This window comes from Nomascus leucogenys, chromosome 10, assembly GCF_006542625.1.
Source record: "Nomascus leucogenys isolate Asia chromosome 10, Asia_NLE_v1, whole genome shotgun sequence".
In the NCBI taxonomy this organism is placed as follows: domain Eukaryota; kingdom Metazoa; phylum Chordata; class Mammalia; order Primates; family Hylobatidae; genus Nomascus; species Nomascus leucogenys.
In genome coordinates this window covers 23,362,206-23,388,018 of record NC_044390.1, presented here as the reverse complement: position 1 = coordinate 23,388,018, position 25,813 = coordinate 23,362,206, and positions in this window count along the sequence as shown.

Below are 25,813 nucleotides of genomic sequence, written 5' to 3'. Positions count from 1 at the left end.
CTGAAGTTACTTTTTTTTTTTTTTTTCCACTGCAACCTGCCCTTCCCCATCTCAAGGGGTCTGCTCACTTAAGCCTCCTGAGTAGCTGGGAGCACAGGTGCCTGCCAACATGCGCGGCTAATTTTTTTGTATTTTTGGTACAGAAGGGGTTCCACTATGTTGCCCAGGCTGGTCTCACACTCCTGAACTCAAAAATCTGCCTGCTTTGGCCTCTCAATGTGCTGAGATTACAGGCTTGAGCCACCACCCCTGGCCAAAGTTAACATTTTTGAGGTGCTTACTGTGCGTCACACAAAAATATGGTGAGATATTTACTATTGTTATTTCCTTTCTTCTTTAGATAAAAAGCTAAGTCATAAAGTAATTTTTAAACTTTCCTGAAGTCACACAGCTATTAAACAATGAAGCCAGGATTCACATCAGGTATTTTGACTCTAGAGCCTGGGTTCTTGATTGAGTTACCAGTCTGAGAACATGAAATAAGTTTGGTGGGGACAGGGAAGAAAATCATATAAATTAAAGTTTTACCTGAACATGAATTCAGGAGAAAGGATTATATGAGATAATAAAAATTCAACCAGTAGGGCCGGGTGGGGTGTCTCACACCTGTAACCCCAGCACTTTGGGAGGTGGAGGTGGAAGGATCCCTTGAGATCAGGAGTTTGAGACTAGCCTGGGCAAAATAGCTAGACCCTGTCTCGACAAAAAAAAATTTACACTAAACTAGTCAAGAGTGGTGGTACATGCCTGTAGTCCTAGTTATTTGGGAGGCTGAGGTGAGAAGATTCCCTGAGCCCAGCAGTTGGAAGCTGTAGTGAGCTATGATTACACCACTGCACTCCAGCCTGGGTGGCTGAGCAAGACCCTGTCTTAAATTAAAAAAACAAAACAAAACAAAAACACCTGAAAACTGAAAGAACGTGGCTTATTTAAGCACATCTGGCTCCTGTAATTGCATGTTGCTCTCATTGTATAAACTTACAATAAAACAGAGTGTGTTCTTAGAGAAAGCATAATCTTTGAAGTCAGACCTGGATTCATGTCAGTTCTACTTATTATTAACTGTATGACATTTGGTCAATCTGAACTTCAAAGTATTTATTTATTTATTTAACTTTATATTTTTAATTGACAAATAACAATTATACATATTCATGGGGTACATATTGATATTTCCATACATATAATGTACATTGATCAGATCAAGGTCAGAACCATATTCATCATTTCAAACATTTATAATTTCTTTGTGTTGGGAATATTCAATATCTTCCTTCTAGCTATTTGAAACTATATATTGTTAACTGTAATCATCCTATAGTGATACAGAACACTAGAACATATTTCTCCTATCTAGCTGTAATTTTGTAACTTTTAACAAATATCTCCCTATTTCTCTGTTCCCCTTATCCTTCCCATGCTCTGGTATCCTCTGTTCTACTTTTCACTTTCCTGAGATAAGCTCTTTTAAGCTCCCATATATGAATGAGAACATCAGTTTTTAATTATCTGTTCCTGGATTATTTCACTTTACATAATGTCCTCCAGTTTTATCAATATTGCTGTGAATGACAGGATTTCATTTGTTGTTATGGCTGAATAGTATTTCATTGTGTGTATATACTACATTTTCTTTATCCATTTACCAGTTGATGGACACTTAAGCTGATTCCATATTTTGGTTACTGTGAATAACTTTGCAATGAACAGTAAGATGTTAGCTATAGGTTTGTCAAATAATGTGCCTTTATTATGTTAAGACACTTTCCCTTTATACCTGATTTACTAAGAGTTTTTTATCATAAAGAGATATTAAATTGTATCAAAAAATTCCTGCAACTGTTGAGATTATCATACGGTTTTTGTCCTTCATTCTATTGACTTGATATTCGACGCATATTGATTTGTGTATGTTGAACCATCATTGTGTTCTCATTATGAATCTGACCTGATCATGGTGTATTATCTTTTTGATGTATTGTTGGATTTGGCTTGTTAGTATTTTGTTGAGGGCATTTGTGTCATGTTTATCACAGACATTGACCCGTAGCTTTCCTTTTATATTGGGTCTTTGTCTGGTTTGGGTATCAGGATTATGATGGCCTTTTAAAATGAGTTAGGAAAAATTCCCTTTGCCTCAATGTTTTTGAATAGTTTCAGAAGAATTGATATTAATTTTTCTTTACAGATTTGATAGAATTCAGCAATAAATCTACCCAGTCCTGGACTTTTCTTTGTTAGAAGCTTTTTTATTACTGATTCAATTTCATTACTTATTAGTCTATTCAAGTTTTCTATTTCCTCTTAGTTCAATCTAGGTAGGTTGCATGTGTCCAGGAATGTATCCATTTCCTCTAGGTTTTCAAATTTATTGGCATATAGTTGTTCATAGTAGTCTCTAGTGATCCTTTGAATTACTGTATTATCAACTGTAATGTCTCCTTTATCATCTCTGATTTTATTAGGATATTCCCTTTTTTTCCTTAGTCTAGCTAAAGGTTTGTCAATTTTGCCTCTTTTCAAAAAACATTTGGTTTTATCTTTTTATTTTTTGTCTCTATTTTATTGGTTTTTGCTTTGATCTTTATTGTTTCTTTTCTTCTACTAATTTGGGGGTTGATTTGTTCTTGCTTTTCTAATTCCTTGAGATGCATCATTAGGTTGTTTATTTGAAGTCATTCTACTTTTTTAATGTAGGCTTTTATTACTATAAACTTTTCTCTTAGTACTATCTTCACTGTATCCTGTAGGTTTTGGTATGTTGTATTTCCATTTTTATTTGTTTCAAGAAATTTTTAAATTTTGTTCTGAATTTTTTCATTGACCCAGTGGTCATTCAGGGGTATGTTGTTTAATTACCATGTATTTATGCAGTTTCCAAAGTTTTTCTTAGTATTGATTTCTAGTTTTATTTCATTTGTGGTCTGAGAGGATACTGGATGACTTTGATTTTTAAAAATTTGTTGAGACTTATTTTGTGACTTCACATATGGTCTATCCTGGAGAATGTCCCATGTGCTGATGAGAAGAATGTGTTTTCTGGAATTGTTGAATAGAATGTTCTGTAAATTTTTGTTGGGTCCATTTGGTCTAAAGTTCAGTTTAAATCTCAAATGAATTTTCCAGGCAGTTTCTCAGGTTGGGGGAACATGTGTGCATATGGTGGGTCAGATAATTTGGGGTCTGGCTCACTGGGATTGGGTCCACAGTGTTGTTACTATGGCCAGGAGCACAGGTGCATGGTTACTCATCTGACCTGGGGGCATGCCCACCTGAGACAGCCCATGGAGCAGTTTCTCAGGCCCTTACTGGGAGGGGGGGGGGGCATAGGGATGTTGTGAGGGCCAGAAACCAGGACTGTTGGCCTTATTGGGGGTACAGGGCAGTGGGGTCTGGGATGTTGCAGGGTTCTTTCTCAGGTCCCAAGTGTGAGTGTGCAACCACTTTGCTGGCAAAGGGGTGTAATAGCTTCTTGGAAGCTCATGGGCCTCTCCTACTTGGGAAAGGGCTTTCAGCAGTTTGGCCAACCAAGGGCAGGTTCACCTTGTGTAAGACTGGCAGATTAGTCCTCTGGCTATAGGTGCTGGGTTGGTTTCCCTGATATGCAGGACCGAGTCACAGTGAGTCCTGGGCCCAGGTACCACAAAGGTTGGGTTATGGCATTCAGTCACCCATGTGGGCTTGGTGTAATGAAGATGGAGCCCCAGTGCTGGAGAGGTGCAGGGGCTATTGGCCCCCAGAGCAGGGTGAGCTCCAGAGGTGGTTCTTATCTCAGGATAGCATCACGCTGAAGCAGCTTGGCTCACAGAGGATGAGGTGGGGATGGGGAGTGCATATCTCGTGCTCCTAATTTAGGGCAATGCATCTGTGTGAACTCCTGGCAGTTCATCTGGCCATGCCATGGGCTGCCTCAGGTGGGCAGCAAACTGAACTTAGGATTCGTGAGGACTGTGTAATTCTGTGTAAGAAGTGAAGGTGCTTTTAATGGCAATGAGGGCTGGTGGGGATCTCCTACTTAACTTTTTCCCCTCAATAGGAAGTCCCTCCTACCTTCAGGTAGATCCCATCCAATTGGGGTGATAGGGCTGCAGAGGCTGCATGCCTCCATGCTTCCCTCCTGGACTTCCAGTTACCACAGGTGCATCTCCTTTCCCACTGCACTCCAGCACTCTCCCTTTGACACTCCAGTCAAATCTCAGCTGTTCATTTATTGCCTTAGCCCTTTTCTTGTGGGGAAAATGAATGCCAGGCATCTCTATCAGTCATCTTGCTGACATCCAATCAATTTTGTAGATCTAGAAAACATTGATACCACTTCCCCATAACAACTTTTAGGATTAAACACTATTTATTTATAGTATCTGGCATTTACAATGACTTTTATGATTACAGATTCTCTGTTCTTCTCTTAGGTTTCATGCTTTATAATTTAAAATATGTTTCTGCCTTCTAACATTCATGTTAATTGGGTAGGTCTGTTTACTTGCTGTCTACACCAATCATCAATTGTTTGAGAACTGAGAGCTGTTATTCAGCTTAGATGGCACCTAAAATTATTTTCAAATCTTTAACACTTATAATTAACTCTCTCTTAATTTTTGACTTATCTAAAGAGCAGGTATTTTAGAATCCATTTTATTTGATGTGAACTAGCCCCTAGGTAATATAAATTGATCCAAAAATACTGTTTTCCAGTAATTTGTAATGGAAGAGGGACAGAGAGAATGAGAGATGTGGGCTAGATGGTAAATATCTGACAATATTTGATTCTATGATGTTTCTATAACGCATGTTTCTTGTTTTCACTGAAATACTGCATCCTGTCACTAAAACCCACTGTCCTGTATAAGTTAGCCTATACTTTTACATTCACCACAAAAAGATTTCAAGATTCCTTAAAAAAATTAAAAGGTGTCTAGACTAGAATTTTGATAAAAACAACTATAAAAATCTCCCCCTAAAAACTCTGCAAGTCCTGCCATCATATAAGTTTAGGGCATGGATTTCCACATTCTTCTTGGTATGGTATTTTTTAAAATCTCATAGGTGCATGAAATAAGCAAATATATTCAAGTGAGGCTTCATAGGGTTTCCACAGGTAAATCTCTGATGAAAATAAGCATATTATGCAAATTTACATAATATATGAGGAAAATAAAACATTGTGAGTGGGAGTCGGTGGAAGCTATAGCTATGTTAATTATATTCCTGAAAACTTCGGATACTAAAATTATTAGTTGAAAATTATTAAATATGTATTTTAAATAATTATACACATAATAATACTGTCAGAAGGAAATCTATAGAAAACAACACCAGACAACTTTGGAAAGAATCCAAAGATCTTGTAGAAATTGAAAATGCAATAATTGACATAAAAAATAAACTTCAATGGGTTGATTAAATACTAGACTAGACACTGTTAAAGAGATAATTGGTAAAATGGAAGTTAGCAATGAAAAAATTATCTGGAATGTGGAAGGAGGAAATAAATGTTTTGTGAATAGGCATTAAGAACTCTAAAAGATAGTGTAAAGATATCAAGTGAAAAGCATGAAATGAGTAAGGGAGAGGCAAATCTTTAAGAAAAAAATAGCTAACAAATATATAGAACTAATGAAGAATATCAAATTTCAGATCACAAAGTATAAATACAATTTATTGTATTTTGTTTCATTTTCAGGGAAAATGAAACAAATCAAATTTATACTTTGACATATCATAATGAAACTGAAGAATGCTAAAGATAAGAAGTAACCAAAAAGAAAAGAAAAATTACAAGAAAAAAATTGATAACAATTATATAGATGACAGAATACAGCAGCAAGAGAATTCAAAAGACAAATTGTACCTTCTAGTGGCTGAAATAAAATAATTATTAACCTAGAATTTTATAGCTAGCAAAATGATTATCAAAAAATAGGAATGAAATAGAGACATTTTCAGACACATGAGAATTGTGGAAGTTTACCTTCATCAGACACTCACTGAAAAATATTATTTTTAGGAATGCATTTCAAGAAGAAGAAAATTGATTCCAGAAATAGGCAGATATGCAAAAAAGACACTATCTCTGCCTAGAGTCAGCTCTGATTCATAATGGGTGCTCAAAATTGTTAGAAAACTAATACATCATTTTTATATATGACTTTAAATTAAAATATGGTTATTGCAGCACAAATTTTAGAATGAAAAGAGTGCATCACAATTTAAAAGTAATTATCAGATTCTGAATTTTTTTAGAAAAACTACAAATAAGACCAAATAAATTTTTTTTTACCATGCTGGTTAAGAGTTTTCTGTCCCTTAATGTGGATATACTGGAGCTTGATATGAGAAATTGTTTTATATCTTCTTTGTATTTTTGTCTCACACACACACAAAAGAGTCTTCAGGTACTATCAATTCTTCATAGTTTTAAGAACATTATCTGGCCAAAATTTGTGTCAACATCAAATTCATAACATCTGAATGAATACTCCTATTTAGTAGGCAATAATAAACATTCAAATCAGAATTCTAGGAAGTTGTAATATGTGTTAATTTATTTTATAATTAAAGAACAAGATACTTCTGGCAATCTCTTCTATATTCCTGTCAAATTCATTGCCTAAAATCACTAAACAGAACAAGACGGAGTCAGTGCTTTTATGCCTTATATTTTCTGAATCTTTCCTATTCAACATGATTCCTCAGGGATTATATTTGGTGCCTTCCTTCTTAAATCACCTCACTGCCCTAACATGATATTCAGCTAGAGAAGGCCAAGACACAACTCATTTGAGCAGCTAAACTAATTACTTCTCACATTTGGTAAATGGATTTTTTTTCAGTTTGAAAATCAGTTATCTCAAAGAAAAAAAGTTTCTTTATCTCTTAGATATTCATTAATACTCTTCCCTTGGCCAGCCCTAGGCCTAAAATTCTCTTTATCTTCTTAATGCACATCTAAATATAATGGTCTTCCTAATTTTTCTGAACATTTTTGGAAGCATCAGCTCATTTAAGTTGTTATTCTTCCTGACACTATTCTTAAAATTTGTTCTTAAAACTTTATATAGACTAAAAGTTTACATAAAGAGAAATTTCATCTGTCCATTTATGCCTTACTTGGATCCTTTGTATAGTTCAAGTCTTATCAAGAAAATTCTCAGTGTGATACGTAAAATGACCCCCATAAAGACGTTCATGCCCTTTTACATTGCAAAAGGGACTTTGCAGACATAATTAAAGTTACATATCTCATAATAGGGCAATTACCTTGGATGATCTATGTGTACCCAATCTAATCACAGGAGCATTTAAAAGCAAAGGGTGTTTTCCTAGATAGAAACGCAGCAAAAAAAAAAAAAGAAGTCAGAGAGAGTTCACATTATGAGAGGGACTCAATCTGCTGTTGCTGGAGAAAGCGACACGGAAAGCATTAGAATGATGATAGGCAAACTCTTAGGAGCAAAGGACAACCCTCTCCTGGCTGATGGCTAAGAAAGAAATGGGGAAATTAGTCTTACAAACTCAAGGAAATGAATTTGGTCAACAACCTAAATGAGATCTAAATAATATCTTAGTCCGGAAAAAACATTAATTTTGGCCTTGTTAGGCCTTGAACAGATAATTCAGCTTAGCCACACTGTGTCCAGGCTTCTGAACCACAAAACTGAGATAATAAATGGGCATTGTTGAAACCACTGATTATGTGGTAATTTGTTATAGCAGAAATAGAAAATTAATACCACTCACAATTCTCCTCCCTTGTAGAGCCCATCTCATGGAAGTGAGCCTGTCTTTACTCTTACTTTTATTAAGTTGGCCTTCAGAATATCTAAATTATGTATCAGCACAGTCCAGCCATCCTCTTTTCTCTTCTCTGACTTCCAAAATGGCATTATTTCTCTTCCTCGAGGCTTTCCATCTCTTCTGTTATGCTAATTCTTTTCAGGAAAGGGTCAAAATTAGAATAGCAGTTTCTGTATTTGTTCTCCCTGTCTCCTGGGAGATGAAGTCATCAGCAAGGCAAGTCCAGAACTTGTCAGAAACTCTGATTTTAGCCAACCGAGACTTCCAGCAGATGTCCAGAAAGTCTCTCATTTTGCCTCTGTGCCAGTTCTGTAGTTTGTGTCAGGAACACATCATCCATTCCCTCCATCTGTTAGTCTAACACCTTCAAATTTAAAAATTATAAAGAAGCAACATTTATGTAGTTGGCTCTGAGATGATACTAATGTTACTTTGGTGCCTCTCTCTTTTTACGTTCTCACAAATGTTGCCTTTGAAGTCATTTTTAAGTATATATACATATATATATGTATTTAGGGTATAAAACATGATGTTTTGATATGTGTACATTGTGGAATGGTTAAGTCAATATGATTTACACACGCATTCCCTCAAAAAGTTATTTTGTGTGTGTGATGAGAACACTTTAAAAATCTACTCTCTTAGCTATTAAGTATATAAGACATTGTTATTAACTATAATCACCATTATCTACAAGTCTCTTGAAATTATTCCTCCTGTCTAACTAAAATTTTATATTCTTTGACCAACATCTCCCCACTCCTACCACCCCTGCAGCCTCTGGTAACCACTATTCTACTCTCTGCTTTTATGAGTTCAACTTTTTTAGATTCTACATATAAATGTCATCATGTGATATTTGTCTTTCTATGCCTGGCTTATTTCACTTAACATAATGTCCTCCAGTTCCATCCATGTTGTCGCAAATGACAAGATTTCCTTCTTTAAAAGTGAATACTATAATTGTGTTCCATTATGCATATATAGCAAATTTTCTTTATTTGTTCATTGATGGACACTTAGGATGATATCATAGATTGGCTATTGTGAATTTAATGATGCATTGAACATCAGAGTTCAAGTATCTCTTCAAGATGCTGATTTTATTTCCTTTGGCTACATACTCAGAAGTGGGATTGCTGGATCATATAGCAGTGCTATTTTTAATTTTTTTGAAAAACTTTAATACTGGTTTTCATAATGGCTGTACTAATTTACATTCCCGTCAGAAGTATACAAGGGTTACCTTTTCTTCACTTCCTCATCAACCCTTATTATCTTTTATTTTTGAATACAGACATTCTAACAGATGTGGAGTTATATCTTACTGTGGTTTTAATTTGCATTTCCCTGAGGTTTAGTGATATTAGACATATATTTTCATATATCTCTTGGCCATTTGTATGTCTTTTTATGAGAAATGTCTATTCAGATCTTTTGCCCATTTTTACATCAGGTTTTATTTGTTTTCTTGCTAATGAGTTGTTTGAGTTCCTTACATATTTTGGATATTAACCACTTACAAGATGCACTATTTGCAAATATTTTCCCATTTCGTGCACTGCTTCTTCACCCTGTGACTGTTTTCTTTGCTATGCAGAAGTTTTTAATTTGATTTAATCCTATGTGTCTATTTTAGCTGTACTTTTGCGGTCAAATTCAAAAATGCCTAGACCAAAAACCAGTCTATTGCCTAGATCAATGTCATCAAGCTTTTCCCCTTTGCTTTCTTATAGAAATTTTACAGTTTCAGGTCTTATATTGAACCCTTTTCCTGTATACCCTGACAATACTCACCGACAGTGCTTGAGGCTGCAGTGTTTACCCAGAAATAACTTTGCCATGAAATATCTCGCTTTTATTATTATTTTTGCATTGCTCTATTATGTCGATTTTGGAAACAAAGAATATCATTCTGTTTATAGCATTCTGTTTTTAGTAGTGGTATACCATTTACATAATATAGTAATTCTCAATTGCTGAAAATGTCAAATCCTAGAAAACATAGCTTTTCTATGCATGATGTTAACATTGTTCTCAAACAGTTGTTGGCCAAAGATTCATTTGATGTATCTGATTTTTCAAAAATAGATGATTCTGATGATTCTGACAATTCTAATGTTAGTTCTGTTTAGAAATAACTCCAATAACAGTTTTTTATATTTTATTTTCACATTGAAATTAGTCAGATTTGCTTTGGCCTCAAAAAGCGTGTTTATGTAAAATTAAATCAGCATTGGCAGTGAGCTGCACTATGTTTTTCTAAACACGAAAACGGTCCTTACTCCATTTTAAGTTGATTTTTATACGTGCTGTGAGATGCAGGTTTAATTTTATTCTTCTGCATGTGGATATCCAGTTTTCCCAACACTGTTTATTGAAGTGACTGTCTTTTCCCTGTTTTGTGCTCTTGTTCCCTTTGTCAAAAATCAATTGATCTTATATATGTGGATTTATTTATGGGTTCTTTATCCTCTTCCACTGGCCAATGTATCTGTTTTTATGTCAGTACCATACTGTTTTGATTACTATAACTTTGTAGTTGATTTTGCAATATGGTAGTTATGACGCCTCTGGCTTTGGTCTTTTTGCTCAAGATTTCTTTGGCTATTCAGGGTATTTTATGATTCCATATGAATTTTAGGATTTTTTTTTCTAATCCTATGAAAAATGCCACTGGAATTTTGATAGGTATTGCACTGAATTTACTGATTACTTTGGGTAGTTTGGACGTTTTAAAAATATTAATTATTCTAATCAATTTCTTTGTGCATTTTTCAATTTTTTTAATCAATGTTTAATGGTTTTTAGTGTACAGATATTTCATCTTCTTGGTTAAGTTTATTTCTAAGCATTTTATTTTTCTGTAGCTATTCTAAATGAATTGTTTTCTTGATTTCTTTTTCAGATAGTTTATTGTTGGTGCGTAGAAACACTACTGATTTGTGTGTTAATTTTGTATCCTACAATGTTACTGAATTTGTTTATTAGTTCAAACAGTTATTTCACGGAGTCTTTGAGGTTTTCTCTAGTAAGATGTAGGTAGACATAATGTCTATAAACAGCGACAATTTAATTTCTTTTTTTCTGACTTGGATGCCTTTTATTTGTTTTTCTTGCCTAATTGATCTGACCAGGACTTTCAGTAATATGTTGCATAGGAGTGGCAAGAGTGGGCATCCTTGTTTTGTTTCTGATCAAACAGAAAAAGCCTGCAACTTTTCACCATTGAGTATGATATTAGCTGTGAGACTGTCATACATGGCCTTTATTATATCAATTTACATTCCTTCTGTATCTAATACTTTGAGAGTTTTTATCTTGGAAGAGTGTTGAATTTTGTCAAAAGCTTTTTCTGCATATATTGAGATGATTATAGGGCTTTTGTCTTTCATTTTTAATGATGTAACACATTTATTCATTTGTGTATGTTGAATTCTCCTTGCAGCCCAGGGATAAATTCCACTTGATGATGGTGAATCATCCTTTAACTGTGCTGTTATATTCAGTTTACTGGTATTTTTATTGAAGATTTTGAAGTCATTTTAATGTTATTATAGAGACCTGGAATTTGCTAGCCTATTAGCCTGCTTGTCTGGCTGTGGGACCTCAATCCCTCTTCTGGGTTAACTTTGCTGTCCCTGATATTTCTAGGAGAATCCAAAGCTATCTCTAAAACATTTAGGAATCTGTCCTAATTACTTCTGATCATGATGCTTTGACTTTAATTTTAAATACCACTATTGACTCTCTATTTAGACAGCCTGATTCTCTCTGCCACTCTACTCATTTGCTGGCCAATTCCCAGAGCACTACACAAGGCTTCCACAGCTTGAACACTTCTGCAAAGTCTATAGCTAATATTGTAGTCCATAGTATATAGTAGTTTGTAGTCTAATCTAGTACCTAATGGACACATATACCTATTAAATTTAAATTTAAATACATTCTGATCTTTGACAAACCTGACAAAAACAAGAAATGGGGAAAGGATTCCCTATTTAATAAATGGTGCTGGGAAAACTGGCTAGCCATATGTAGAAAGCTGAAACTGGATCCCTTCCTTACACCTTATACAAAAATTAATTCAAGATGGATTAAAGACTTACATGTTAGACCTAAAACCATTAAAATCCTACAAGAAAACCTAGGCAATACCATTCAGGACATAGGCGTGGGCAAGGACTTCATGTCTAAAACACCAAAAGCAATGGCAACAAAAGCCAAAATTGACAAATGGGATCTAATTTAACTAAAGAGCTTCTGCACAGCAAAAGAAACTACCATCAGAGTGAACAGGCAACCTACAGAATGGGAGAAAATTTTTGCAACCTACTCATCTGACAAAGGGCTAATATCCAGAATCTACAATGAACTCAAACAAATTTACAAGAAAAAAACAAACAACCCCATCAAAAGGTGGGCAAAGGACATGAACAGACACTTCTCAAAAGAAGACATTTATGCAGCCAAAAAACACATGAAAAAATGCTCATCATCACTGGCCATCAGTGAAATGCAAATCAAAACCACAGTGAGATACCATCTCACACCAGTTAGAATGGCCATCATTAAAAAAACAGGAAACAACAGGTGCTGGAGAGGATGTGGAGAAATAGGAACACTTTTACACTGTTGGTGGGACTGTAAACTAGTTCAACCATTGTGGAAGTCAGTGTGGCGATTCCTCAGGGATCTAGAACTAGAAATACCATTTGACCCAGCCATCCCATTACTGGGTATATACCCAAAGGACTATAAATCATGCTGCTATAAAGACACATGCACACGTATGTTTCTTGCGGCACTATTCACAATAGCAAAGAGTTGGAACCAACCCAAATGTCCAACAACGATAGACTGGATTAAGAAAATGTGGCACATATACACCATGGAATACTATGCAGCCATAAGAAATGATGAGTTCCTGTCCTTTGTAGGGACATGGATGAAACTGGAAACCATCATTCTCAGTAAACTATCGCAAGGACAAAAAACCAAACACCACATGTTCTCACTCATAGGTGGGAATTGAACAATGAGAACTCATGGACACAGGAAGGGGAACATCACACTCCGGGGACTGTTGTGGGGTTGGGGGAGGGGGGAGGGACAGCATTAGGAGATATACCTAATGCTAAATGACGAGTTAATGGGTGCAGGAAATCAACATGGCACATGGATACATATGTAACAAACCTGCACATTGTGCACATGTACCCTAAAACCTAAAGTATAATAAAAATAAATAAATAAATAAATAAATACATTAAAATTCAAAATTCACTTCCTCAGTTGCACTAACCACATTTCAGCTACTCAACTCAATTATTGCCAGTGGCTATCACATTGAACAGCACAGGGGAACACTTACAGTTTGTTGCAGTGAGTTCTATTCAATACTGTTGGTCTATAGAGAAGTATCCTCCTCCTCTACATTCTATTCCTTTACAGGGATCCGCAAAAAGCTATTATACAAAGATTAGAAAGTACAGAAGGGCTTAAATGTTTGCTTATGATTGCTAGCTTTCAAGTATTACAACAGAAAAAGGGAATCAGATTTCATCCTACATGGGGGAATTTTCCTAAATAGATAGTTCTTTATCTTTGCGGAAAATATAAAAATCAAGCCATAGTAATGACCAGTATTCACAATGTTGAATGTACACCATCTCAAAATACATCATGAATCAAAAGGAAACTCTCATTAGCACCTGACTGGGAATATTCTGTTTTATTAAATTTTTATTTCTAAGTCAAATATGTTGCTTGATAAGAGTAGTTAAAACTTTTCTCTGCCTGGATATTAGGAAACAATCTGGCACTTCCCACCAATGCCACATCCCTCCCCATATTTCTTCTGATATAACATCTTCAGGAAATATGACAGGTGTAAACTCAATCTGCTCTACTGATAAAGAACAGAGAAACATGCAAAAAAGGACTAAGTCTTTGCTATGGAATAGGGAAGCTGCATCTTGTATTGTATCCATCATACTAAAAGGACTTCTTGAAACCAAACCATATTTCTCTGACTTCCTGCAATAGATTAAATGGGTATTCAATTAGCTGAGCCGACGAGCCATTTACATTGTGTTCTTGGTACTATATATACTCCAAAGAAGAAGTATGCCTAAATTTGTGATAGCCTCCCAACCACCTAAGAATAAGTGTGGGAAATGGGAATCTGGGTTGTTGGTTACATCTCTGCCTATTCTATTTGTCCACACTAATGAGTGTTTACCTTTTGTCTATTTTAAAATGTTTAATTTGATTTGGTTGAGTAAAGTAGTGAACTAGTAAAATAGACTTGAAGATATTGACATTAACCCACAGAAGATATTCTGCTTCAAGAAGTAATTTAGGTACTGCTGTGAAGGGATTTTGCTGAAATAATTAAGAACTCAAACCTTAAAATAAACAGATTAGGTCTGGGCAGGCCTGGCCTAATTGCATGAATCCTTTAAAAGCAGAAAGTTTCCTTCAGCTCACTGGAGAAGGGAAAGTCAAAGAAATTCCAAAAGACAAAGATTCAGGACTTGAGAATTTTTGTTGCTGGAGGGGGCTATGTGTCAAGGAAACTGGGTGGCCTCTAGGAGCTGAGAGTGACCCCTGACTGAGAGCTAGGAAAGGAAAAGGAGAAGTCAGTCCTTTAACAACAAAGAATTTAAACAATGAGAGTGAAAACGCATTTTTCCCCAGAGCCTCCAGAAAATAAATCAACCTGGCTGACAACCTGATTTCAACCTGTGAAACCTGGAAGAGATAATTTAGCCTTGATGTGCTGCATTTCTGACCCCATGGAACTGTGAGTTAATAAATGGGTGTTGTCTTAAGGTACTAAGTTTGTGGTCATTTGTCATACTGCAATAGAAAATACAGGGAGATAATACTATTACTTCTATGTAGTCTCTGTCCTATCCAGAGTGCACAGATCAGTTTAGTTCAAGTAATAGCTACTGGCCTCCTCAAAAGTGTTCAACTCTCAATCAGGCTCACATGAAACAAGTCTTAATCTGCACCAGGCTTTACTACCAACTCACAAAGGAGGAAAGAAAGGAGCCACAGTCAACACCAAATCAAAATATTTGATGCCATGATCCAATCAGATTCAGGTTTCTAAAATAACTCTACTCTTTTTTTATTATTATTTGTGCAAATGTGTGAGTTATATGAGAAATGCTTTACATGTATATCATGAGTAGTGATCAAGTCAGAGTATTTAGGGTATCCATCACCCAAAGCATGTATTGGTATACAAACAGAAACATAGACCAATGGAACAGAGTAGAGAACCCAAAACTAAAGACACATATTTACAGCCATCTGATCTCTGACAAAGCCATCATAAACTTACATGGGGGAAAGGACACCCTCTTAAATAAATTGTGCTGGAAATATTGGATAGCTATATGCAGAAGAATGATACTGTGCCTCTGTCTCTACCATATGCACAAATGAACTCAAAATGCATTAACGACTTACATGTAAGACTTAAAACCATAAAAATACTAGAAGAAAATCTAGGGAAAACTCTCCTGTGCATTGCTTTAGACAAATAATATATGACTAAGAACTCAAAAGCACAGACAACAAAAACAAATATATACAAATGGGACTTAATAAAACTAAAATGCTTCTGCTCAGCAAAAGAAATAATAGACAACTATCTAATGGGAGAAAATGTTTGCAAAATATTCATCCAATAGGAAACTAACATCCAAAATACACTTCCATTCTTGAGTGCATTTTGAGTTTGATAGACCAGCACTGTGTCTATTACAAATTTTACAGGAAAGCTACTTAGTTTGGGGTTCTTACCAATCATGTAGCTACAAAGATTATGCAATTAACTTCTGTTCCCTAGGACAGATGTCTTATAAATCCATAAAATTGTAGGCTTATTTATAAGTCCCTAACTTAGAGAAGACATTCATTTACTTCTTAGCTGGTGAATTCCATCAGTATATTCAAAAGAAGATGTAGTCCAGTCAAAATTGCCTGCCCTGAGGAAAATGGGAGAAACTGAGTTACAGACTCACTTTTCCTCTAGCTCCCAATTATAGTCAAAACAACTGCTTTTCTTTGACGCTAATATTTTTTTTCTTTTCAAAGAATTCTTTTTCCAGTGTCAAACAGTCCATTCCACCTCTACCTCATTACAATTTGGACTCTGATGCCTCCCTTTGCCTCAATTGACCTGTAATACCTTCATAGCCAAATCCACAAGCTAAGCACTGAAAAAGTCAAGGCTTATTTTATTTTAATTTGTTTTGTGGTGATCATTTGCTACAAAACCTAGTCCCATGAAGATTAATGGATATGAAATATATACTCATATTAAAAGGAGAGCATATCCACATCTGTGTATTAGTAACAGCCCTCGTCAATTCAGGCATCCTACATATGTTTGCATATGTCTTCCTGATGTAACTTCTTTTTTACCAGTCCTAATTGCTTATTTCCATTCTGAATCCACTTCAACAACTCTTCAGAACATCAGTAATGTTGCATGTTATGCAATAATCTGTTTAGTTTATTTATTATCCATATGCTAAAAATTGGTATATAATAGACATCAGAAACCACAAGTTTTATTTTTTAGCCTCTTCTAAATAGTTTGTGTTTAATAGCCAGTCTTTCTATTCTTTATGGAATTCCTGAAGTAGCCAACATTTTTTTTTATCTTATAATTTGGGTCTCTCTTCTGTATTCAGTTTTGTGTATCTTTGGACAAGTCATGTAGTCTTAGGGCAAATAGAAAACACATTCTTCTTGATTCTTATGAGGTGAGCTTATTTCTTAGTCAAATATTTGCGCAGCTGATAATATGACTTAGATTCCAAATGTGCCTTTTCAGTGCCACCTGAGATACCTGAACTTACTTGAAAACATCACTGTTCCCTTGCAGAACTTAAATTTTCTGTTCAAAACCAAATGACACAGTATTCTAAGATTTTAGAAATTCCTCTTCTAGGAGTATAACGTGTCTTTATAAATTAGCAGCAACAAATAGCATACACCCGATTAAATTGAATAGCAGCAGGTTGTAATCCCATATCAAACAAATACATCTCCCAGTGAATCACATTAGGTCTATAATCCTCAGCAGGGAGTCAAAACCAACCCTCATGTCTTTTCAGAACCCATACTAGATTCCTGGAAGCATTAGAATTCAGGGGATTTATTACACTATGTCATTGTTTTTCCCAGAAATCTGACTTTTCTGTAATAGGACATGCTTATTGATTTCAGAGCTCCAGTAGAAGAGTTTATTGCTCCACTTTCTGCTCATATCACTCTTCTAAACTGTGTAACTGTGTTAATTGTGGTTTGATTTCCAAATATTTCTCATCCTTGTTTCACTTAGTATTTTCTCATCCTTATTTCACTTAGTATTTTCTCTTACTTGTCACCACTGACACAATAAGCGTTGTATGTATTAATTAGAAAGGTACAGTTTTTTCTACTTTTTATTCCTGAGTCACCCATCTCTAGTCTCTGAATGCTTGAAATGGATTTTTATATATTAAATTCCCTTAGACTCTCATTCGATTTCCTTTTTCTCTAGTGGTTACTTCACTGTATTGGAGCCATCATGTTTGGCAGAATAAACATTTACCTTAGGATCAAAACTACACAGGCCTGATATTTTGTACAAATGTGGCCCTGGCCAAGTCATAGTGGTTTTGATAATTTCTCTTAAAAAAATGAAATAATAATTTCTACACTTCAGAATTGTTGTGAGACAAAATAAGACATTGTACGTAATTTCTGAACCATAACACAATGTAGAAATCTTTTACACTCATAATTTAGTAACTTCTTATTCATTCATTTATTCATCCATTTATATATTTAAATATATACATTAAATTCTATATAATTTTCTTTTCACTCTAGTGTAAGCAGGTATTTGGGACCTTGATACTTCTTTGTCTTAGAAATTTTTCTTCATTGAAATATAAACAATTAAAAACGATGGTTTTTGTATTTTAATTAATAGCCTATTTTATTAAAACTATTATGCTGTCAAGGAGCATAAAAATAAAAGAAGATATTTCCCAGAGACTAAAATAAAGTTGAAGACTGGAAGAGGAATTTCATACCTACATGTCTGAGAGTAGTAGGCTTGGAGGTTGGTAAAACTCTGAAGAAAAGCTTCTATAATACACGTAAAGAATTGGCACCTAGTGAGCTCCCACTGTTACTGACAATTTCTAATCTTTAAAGGTAATTTTTAAAAATTAGAGGAGCCCATGTAGGCTGGAACAATAAGCAGTGTACCTTAATAAGCCTTTAAAGAAAGAGGGAATCTTGACACTTCATTGGACTATGAAAACATTCTATACCTTGGAAAAGAGAAAGTTCCAGTAATGACTAAGAAAGTGTGCCCATAGCTTAGGAAAATAAGGGGTTAGACCTAGCTTCAGTTATTAAAAAATAAATGTTCATTTCCTTTTAAATATGCTGTTTCTATTGTATATATTAATCAGTCAGAAACTATTTTGAGTTTTTAACTCATTTATATATATAGTACAACATAGCATATGTCCTACAACTCTAGACCTGTATTTTTGTCTGCTTAAGTCTTCACTGAGCTAGAGTATTCAAATGACATTACATCATCTGACTGCTTTTGAGGATCATTCCTCCTGGATTCTACAATAAATTTCAGGATAAACCTCTAGTTGGGTAGGCTCTTTGCTCCTGTTTAATGCTTAAACAAATATATTCCGCAACCATATTATAGAATACTGTAATTCCATGCAAAATAATTCTTTTGAAAACAATTTGATGATAGAAAATGCTGAGGATTTATTTATTTATTAATCTTTATTAGCTATTTAATCTCAGGTAATTAACTTTTTCATTATTATTTCAATAGGTTTTGGGGGAACAGGTGGTGTTTGGTCACATGAATAAGTTCTTTAGGGGAGATTACAGAGATTTCTCCCAAGCAGTGTACACTGTACCTAATGTGTAGTCTCTTATCCCTCTCTCCCCTCCCACCCCTTCCCCCGAGTCCCCAAAGTCCATTGTATTATCTTTATGCCTTTGTGTCCTCATAGCTAAGTTTCTACTTGTTAGTAAGAACTTAAGATGTTTGATTTTTCCATTCCTGAGTTACTTTACTTAGAATAACAGTCTCTAAATCCATCCGGGTTGCTGAGAATGCCATTATTTCATTCCTTTATATGGCTGAGTAGATATATTCCATGGTATATATATATATATATATATATATATATATATATATATATGTAACACATTTTCTTTATATATATACATATATAAAGGACATGAATAGACATATATCTATATTATATATATACATATATAAAGGACATAGACATATATACATATACATATGTGTATATATATGTGATATATATATATATCACATTTCTACTCATTGATTGATGGGCATTTGAGCTGATTCAATATTTTGGCAATTGTGAATTGTGCTGCTATAAACATAGTCGTGCAAGTATTTTTTGTATAATGACTTCTATTCCTCTGGATAGATAACCAGGAGTGGGATTGCTGGATCAAATGGTGGATCTAGTTGTTTAAGGAATCTCCACATTCTTTTCATGGTGGTTGAACTAGTTTGCATTCACATCAGCAATGTAAAAGTGTTCCCTTTCACTATGTCAAAGCAAAAATCTATTATTATTTGATTTTTTAATTATGGCTATTCTTGCAGGAGTAAGGTAGTATTGCATTGTGGCTTTGATTTGCATTTCCCTGATTATCAGAGAGGTTGAGCATTTTTTCAGGTTTGTTGGCCGTTTGTATATCTTCTTTTGAGAATTGTCTATTCATGTCCTTAGCGACTTTTTGATGGGATTGTTTGTTTTGTTCTCACTGATTTGTTTATGTTCCTTGTAGATTCTGTATATTAGTCCTTTGTCACATGTATAGGTTGTCAAGATTTTCTCCCAGGCTGTGAGTTGTCTGCATACTCTGCTGATTATTTTTCTGTCCAGACTTAATTTAGTTTAAGTAAGTCCCAACTATTTATCTTTGTTTTTGTTGCATTTGCTTTTGGGTTCTTGGTCATGAAGTCTTTGCCTAAACCAATGCCTAGAAAGGTTTTTCTGATCTTATCTTCTAGAATTTGTATGGTTTCAGTTCTTACATTTAAGTCTTTGATCCATCTTAATTTGATTTTTGTATAAGGTGAGAGATGAGGTTCCAGGTTTATTCTTCTACATGTGGCTTTCCAATTATCCCAGCACCACTTGTTGAAGAGGGTCTCCTTTCCTAACTTTATGTTTTTGTTTGTTTTGTCAAAGATCAGTTGACTGTAAATATTTGGCTTTATTTTTGGGTTATCTATTTTGTTCCATTGGTCTATGGGCCTATTTTCATACCAGTACCATGATGTTTTAGTGACTATGGCCTTATAGAACAGTTTGAAGTTGGGTAATGTGATGCTTACAGGTTTGCTCTTTTTGCTTAGTCTTGGTTTAGCTATGTGGTCTCTTTTTGGTTCCATATAAATTTTAGGATTGTTGTTTCCAGTTCTGTGAAGAATGATAGTGGTATTTTGATGGGAATTGCATTGAATTTGTAGATTGCTTTTGGTAGTATGGTCATTTTCACAAGATGGATTCTACCTATCCATGAGCATGGGATGTGTTTCCATTTGTTTGTGTCATCTATGATTCCCTTTCAGCAGCATTTTGTAGTTTTCCTTGTAGAGGTCTTTCACCTTCTTGGTTAGGTATATTCCTAAGTATTTAATTTATTTTTTTTACAGCTATTGTAAAAGGGGTTAAGTTCTTGATTTGATTCTCAGCTTGATTGCTCTTGGTGTATAGCAGAGCTACTGATTTGGGAACATTAATTTGGTATTCTGAAACTACTGAATTCATTTATCAGTTCTAGGGGCTTTTTGAATGAGTATTTAGGGTTTTCTAGTTATTATATCAACAGCAAACAGTGAGAGTTTGACTTCCTCTTTACTGATTTGGATGCCCTTTATTTTTTTTCTCTTGTCTGATTGCTCTGGCTAGGACTTCCAGTAATATGTTGAAGAGGAGTGGTGAAAGTGGGCATCCTTGTCTTATTCCAGTTCCCAGAGGAAATGTTTTCAACTTTTCCCTGTTCAGTATAATGTTGGCTCTGGGTTTGTCACAGATGGCTTTTATTACCTTAAGGTATGTCCCTTCTATTCTGATTTTGCTGAGGGATCGAATCATAAAGCGATGCTGGATTTTGTTAAATGCTTTTTCTACATTTATTGAGATGACCATCTGATTTTTTAAAATCCCATTTATGTGATGTATCATATTTACTGACTTGCATATGTTAAAACCATCCCTGCATCCCTGGCATGAAACCCACCTGATCATGGTGGATTACCTTTTTGATATGCTGTTGGATTCAATTAGCTGCTAGTATTTTGTTGAGGATTTTTCCATCTGTGTTCATCAGGGATATTGGTCTATAGTTTTCTTTTTTTGTTATGTCCTTTCCTGGTTTTGGAATTAGGATGATACTGGCTTTGTAGGATGATTCAGGGAGGATTCCCTCTTTGTGTATTTTTTTGGAATAATGTCAGTAAGATTTGTACCAGACATTCTTAGAATGTCTGATATAAAATTCAGCTGTGAATCCACCTGGTCCTGGACTTTTTTTGTTGGCAATTCTTTTTATTATCATTTGAATCTCACTGCTTGTTATTGGTCTGTTCAGAGTTTCTATATCTTCCTGGTTTAATAAAGGAAGGTTGTATATTTCCAGGAATTTATCCATCGACTCTAAGTTTTCTAGTTTACGTGCATAAAGATGTTCATAGTAGCTTTGAATAATCTTTTGTATTTCTGTGGTATCGGTTGTAATATCTCTCATTTCATTTCTAATAGAGCTTACTTGGATCTTCTCCTTTCTTTTCTTGGTTAATCTCACTAATGGTCTATCAATTTTATCTTTTAAAAATCTAAGCTTTTTGTTTTATTTATCTTTTGTATTGTTTGTTTGTTTCCATTTGATTTAGCTCTGCTCTGATCTTGGTTATTTCTTTTCTTCTGCTGAGTTTGGGTTTGGTTTCTTCTTGTTTCTCTAGCTCATTGAGGTGTGACATTACATTGTCAGTTTGTGCTCTTTCAGACTTTTTGATGTAGGCATTTGATTCTATGAACTTTCGTCTTAGCACCACCTTTGCTGTTTCCCAGGGGTTTTGATAGGTTGTGTCACTACTATTGTTCACTTCAAATAATTTTTTAATTTCCGTCTTGATTTCAGTGTTGACCCAACGAGCATTCAGGACCAGGTTATTTAATTTCCATGTATTCACATGGTTTTGAGGGTTCCTTTTAGAGTTAATTTCCAATTTTCTTCCGCTGTGCTCTGAGAGAGCAGTTGATGTAATTTTGATTTTCTTGAATTTATTGAGGCTTATTTTGTGGCCTATCATATGATCTATCTAGAGAATATTCCACATGCTGATGAATAGAATGTATATTATGCAGTTATTGGGTAGAATGTTCTGTAAATATCTGCTAAGTGCATTTGTTCTAAGGTATAGTTTAAGTCCATTGTTTCTTTGTTGACTTCTGTCTTGATGTCCTGTCTAGTGCTTTCAGTGGAGTACTGAGTGCCCCACTATTATTGTGTTGCTGTCTAGCTGATTTCTTAGGTCTAATAGTAATTGTTTTATAAATCTGGGAGCTCCATTGTTAGGCGTATATATGGTATATTTAGGATAGTTATATTTTCCTGTTGGACAAGTCCTTTTATCATTATATAATGTCCCAGTTTTTTAACTACTTTTCCTTTAAAGTTTGTTTTGTCTGATATAAGAATAACTACTCCTGCTCACTTCTGGTGTTGATTTGCATGAAATATCTTTTTCCACCCCTTTACCTGAAGTTTATGTTTGTCCTTACGTTTCAGGTGAGTCTCTTGAAGACAGCAGATACTTGGTTGGTGAATTCTTATCTGTTTCTCCATTCTCTATCTTTTAATTGGAGCATTTAGGCCATTTACATTCAACATTAGTATTAAGATGTGAGATACTATTCTATCCATCATGCTATTTGTTGCCTGAATAACTTGGGTTTTTTTTTTTCATTGTGTTATTGGTTTATGGGTCCTGCAAGATTTATGCTTTAAGGAGGTTCTATTTGCATGTATTTTGAGGATTTGTTTCAAGATTTAGAGCTCCTTTTAGCAGTTCTTGTAGTGCTGGCTTGGTAGTGGCGAATTCTCTCAGCATTTGTTTGGCTGAAAAAAGCTGTATCTTTCCTTCATTTATGAAGCTTAGTTTCACTGCATACAAAATTCTTGGCTGATAATTCAGGAGATTAAAGATGGAGCTCATTCCTTTCTAGCTTGTAAGGTTTCTGCTGAAAAATCTGCCGTTAATCTGATAGGTTTTCCTTTATAGGTTACCTGATGCTTTTGCCTCAGAGCTCTTAATATTCTGGCCTTCATCTTGACTTTAGATAACCTGATGACTATGTGCCTAGGTGATTATCTTTTTGTGATGAATTTCCCTTGTGTTCTTTGTGCTTCCTGTATTTGGATGTCTAAATCTGTAGCAAGGCCAGGGCAGTTTTCCTCAATTATTCCCTCAAACATTTTTCAAACTTTTAGATTTCTCTTTTTCCTTGGGAACACCAATTATTCTTAGGTTTGGTCATTTAACATGATCCCAAAATTCTTGGAGGCTCTGTTCATTTTGTTGGATTCTTTTTTCTTTTTCATTGTTGGTTTGGGTTAAGTAGAAAGCCTTGTCTTTGAGCTCTGAAGTTCTTTCTGTTACTTGTTTGATTCTATTGCTGAGACTTTCCAGTGCATTTTGCATTTCTCTAAGTGTGCTCTTGATTTCCAGAAGTTGTGACTGTTTTTTATTTATGCTATGTTTTTCATTGGAGATTTTTCTATTTATACCCTGTATCTTTTTTTAATTTATTTAATTTGGATTTCATCTTTCTCTGGTGCCTCCTTGATTAGCTTAATAATCAACCTTCTGAATTCCTTTTCTGGCAATTCAAAGATTTTTGTCTTGGTTTGGATCCCTTGCTGGTGGGCTAGTGTGATCTTTTGAGGGTGTTAACGAACCTTGTTTTGTCATATTACCATAATTGCTTTTCTGGTTCCTTCTCATTTGGGGGTGGACTATGTCAGAGGGAAAATCTGGGGCTCAAGTGCTGCTGTTCAGATTTTGTCCCACAAGGTGCTCCCTTTTGTCATGCTTTCCCTCTTCCCATAGGGATGGGGCCCCCTGAGAGCCAAAGTGCAGTGATTGTTTTTTCTCTTCTGGGTCTGGCTACCATGTGGAGCTACTGGGCTCTGGACTGGTACATGGGGTGGGGTTGGGGGGAGTCTGCAAAGAATCCCGTGATGTTACCCATCTTCAGGTCTCTCAGCTGTGGATGCCAGCACCTGCTCCGGTGGAGGTAGCAAGGGAGTGAAGTGGACTCTGTGAGGGTCTTGGTTGAAGTTTTGTTTATTGTGCTTATTTTGTGTCTTATGGCTCCTGCCAGGAGGTGGCACTTTCAAGAGATCGCCAGCCATGGTAATATAGGGAGGACACAAGCTTGCCCTAAGGTTGCCTGGATAAGTATTCGAGTTTCTCAGGTGGTGGACAGGGCCATAAAGTTTCCAAGAGATTATGTCCTTTGTCTTGGGCTACCAGGGTGCTTAGAGAAAGACCATCAGGAGAGGGCAGGGTTAGGCAGGTCTGAGCTCAGACTCTCCTTGGTGGGGCTTGCTGCAGCTGCTGTGGGGGATGGGAGTGTGATTCTCAGGCCAATGAAGTTATGTTCCCAGGGGGATTATGGCTGCCTCTGCTGCTTCATACAGGTCACCAGGGAAGTGGGGGAAAGCCGGCAGTAACAGGCCTCACCTAGCTCCCACACAGGCTGAAAGGCCAATCTCACTCCCACCATGCCACCACCACCAGCACTGAGTTTATTTCCAGGCAGCTGGTGAGCAGGGCTCAGAATTTGCCCCAGGCTACAAGCCTCCCTGCTGAGAGAACAAGCAGGGCTCTCAGGTTTCCTGCTTCCCTCCCTGTCGTGGCTTCTGTGCTGGTGTCTGCACTCCTGGTTCACCCCTTCCCCCAAATTCTATCCAAGAAACTTCACATTTGGCGGAAATTGTCATGAAGTTCAGCTGAAAGTTTCCTTCTTGCTGTGATCTTTCCCCAATTCTATTGGCAGCCCTTCCAAGGACCCCTGTCTTCCCTGGGGACTGAGAGTGCCGACCAGGCTCTTCCACTGCTTCCTCTATCCATGTATTTCACTCAGCACTCTAAATTCATCTCAGCTCCAGGTAAGGTCAAATCCTTCTCCCATGATCTGGACCTCTAGTTTCCCCAGTGAGGATGTGTGTTCAGGGGCAGATGATCCCCCTTTCACACTTTCACACTTTGGGCACTCATAGTTTTTCAGCTGTCTCTCAGAGCCAGCAATAGCAATCCACTTCCTGTAAAAGGTCTGTCAGTTTTTTAAAAGAAAAAATAGAATACAAAGCTGGATAAGTAGAATGATGCTAACTTTTTGTCAGTGGAAGTAGTGCCAGTGGTGGGTGTTGTGTGTTTGTTATATCAGAATATATAGCGATTGCTATGGTTTATGTCCCCTCCAATATCAATGTTGAAACTTAATTCCCAATCCAACAGTATTAAAAGGTACAGCCTTTGGAAAATGATTAGATCATAAAGGCAGAGCCCTCATCGATGGGTTAATGTTTTTATAAAAGAGCTGGAGGAAACTAGCTAGGTACCCTTTTGCCCTTTCAACATTGTGCCTTGTGAGTTCACAGCAACAAGGTTATCATCTTGGAAGCACACAGACTAGGCCTTTATCAGACACTGAACCTGCTGGCACCTTGGCCTTGGACTTCCAGCCTTCGGAACTGTGAGAAAATCAATTTCTGTTTTTTATAAATTGCCAAGTCTCAGATATTTTGTTATAGTGAAACAGACTATGGACAGATAGATGAGAGATCTGAAATTCACTAAAATTATGCAAATGATTCCTATGAATAGAAAGAT